A 2,312-nucleotide genomic window follows, 5' to 3' on the forward strand; every position below is an offset into this window, starting at 1 on the left:
TTAGAACCAATGTCTCGTTTAATTAAATTTAATTTGCATAGAGATATGGAATTAAACTAATTAAATAGGCTCAATGAGAACTCGAGAGGGGTAAGTTGAATACAATAGAAGAATTCGACCGAACACTACCTTAGGTTTTATGAATCTTGATTTATGAAGTAAAGGTAACCAATAGGTGAAATTGTTCCGCCTTAACGTCCATTTATTGTTTGAATTCTCAATCACTTTTCGTCGAATCCAATCGCATTTTTAAGTCTTTAGAATAAAAATCACATTTAATCATTGTTTTTTATTTATATTCATCAAATAGTAGTTAAAGAAAGATTAAATTAAGTGCTAAAAAATAGTCCTTGTGGGATCGATACTCGGACTCTTAGGTCAACTATTACTTGTTACGGGTCATACACTTGCGAAACAAAATTTTACAACAGGAGTGCATAGATTCCTTTTAGAGAGAGATGCAAGTACAAAGATCCTATTTGACTGCCATTAAAGTAAATTTTAATGGAAAAAAATGAATTTTTGAAGAAAGTGTGATTAAAAAGTAAAAAAATTTTTTTTGAATTTATATGCAAAATATTTTATTATAAGAATATAAAGGTGTGAGAATATGAAGGGAGATATGAAATATTCAAAACAGATCCATTGGATGGACGTCAAGTGATTGATATTATCCCTCCAAGACAAAACTTCTTGTTTCAGAGGGCGAAACCATTCAATTTGTAACTGAAAATGAATTTAAGAAAAAAATGAATTTCGTTTTAATTGTTGTCAAATATGGCCTAAATGGGTTCTGCTGTAAAAACAGGGGAAGTGGAATAGGGATTAGATCCAGGGGAGACGTGATCTCAGCTCTCAATCTGAATTTTTTAAAATTCAAATCCAAGGCAAGGTCTCGCCACCTCAGCCCTGAATCTAATCCCGAGACAAGCAGCAAAATCTGGGCTAAATAAGCTCTTTAGTGATGTAGAAAACAAGCATTGTGTAAAACGTGACAATATTATGGAGCAACAAAATTCATTACTTCAAGTATTAGTGACAAAATCTATTTCATAAAAAACTATTAGAATATTGAAATTCAAAAGTACAAGTAAAAATAAAATAAAATTATAACCGTCACCTTATCAAACAAGCGATAAGTGGAATGAAATTGCCCAAGAAAGAACTATCACAAAAGTAAAAATGTAATCTTTCTTTCCCACCCTAGCTGAAGCCGTTCGCAATCAGTTGGAGACTTGGGAGTATACTTGGTATGCTGTATTAGACAATACTCAACAATACAATAGACAAAAATCTAACCTCCTTTTCTCATTTTATTCTATCCAAAGTACATTGCGGTCCAACAAACCAAACATTCCATTACAAGGATCACAATGTGTCTGCAAATGGTTTTGAATGCTAACCCAGGTTAGAATTCCGGTTTATACTGGCAGCTGCATCGAAAACTATTATCCCCAATACAACAATTCCAGGACAAAATCAGCAGCTAGTGTAGCTAATAAATCTGCAAATACTCAGCACCAATTCCAAGTAGTCTATCAATATGCATGTACGTCATCACACCAAAATCAAAATCTAAAATTTAACAGAGATGCTAAATCAGATACTTTTCCAGGTTACTATATTACAACAGCATGTGCATATTACTGTCTTTTTTCCATCTGCCATTACCAAACAATACACTAGAATGTCAAGTTCATCGATGAAGACTTCAAAATGATGCCTTGCGGCCCAAAGATGTATTTGTTTTGTGATGTAACTCGAGTCTTATCTGACATTACGAGGAGAAAAGACTAAGATACATGCACTAAAAAACGAGATATATTATTCCTTTTTTTAACTCCTGAGTATGATTCAGCAAAACTAGTAAATCAAACAAGATCAACAGGCTCAGATGTTAATATAGTATGCTTCCCTTATCAACTTATCTATGACAGTTAATAAGGCTTCTTTCCACACAAGATATTCTCCCAGCAAGGGAATTTAAAAACAACGATGAAATCATGGTACCTTCTGCTACTAGCAATAGCATATCATTTTTCCAACTCAATCATGGTTCTCTTTTGTCATTACTGTATATTCAAGATTTCAGCCAAATGAATGGATGAAATGGTAACATTTTTTAGATCTAAAAAAGAAAAAACCAACTCGCCGTTTACAGATTTTTCAAGATGCCTTCTCTACTCAAGATTAACTGCTGATCCTTGCAAAAATATTAGAATAACTTTGAACTTTTCATTTGCCCCTTCAAGGTAGACTTCTCCCTAGGAAAACTATGCTTTCATACATTACTCCCCCCCCCCCCCCCCCCA

At 33.5% G+C, this 2,312-nt stretch overlaps 1 protein-coding gene across 1 annotated transcript in view; it reads right to left on the reverse strand.

Annotated features, from left to right (window-relative positions):
- Nucleotides 1–1,048: 1,048 nt before the first annotated feature.
- Nucleotides 1,049–2,312, reverse strand: part of LOC111381122 (protein cornichon homolog 4-like) — a 3,952-nt gene continuing 2,688 nt past the window's right edge. The window contains exon 5 of the mRNA XM_023004863.1: nt 1,049–1,504. The gene's annotated coding sequence lies outside the window, so the exon portion shown is untranslated. The remainder of the gene's footprint in view (nt 1,505–2,312) is intronic.

Source organism: Olea europaea, unplaced genomic scaffold (genome assembly GCF_002742605.1).
Source record: "Olea europaea var. sylvestris unplaced genomic scaffold, O_europaea_v1 scaffold2259, whole genome shotgun sequence".
NCBI classification, from domain to species: Eukaryota; Viridiplantae; Streptophyta; class Magnoliopsida; order Lamiales; family Oleaceae; genus Olea; species Olea europaea.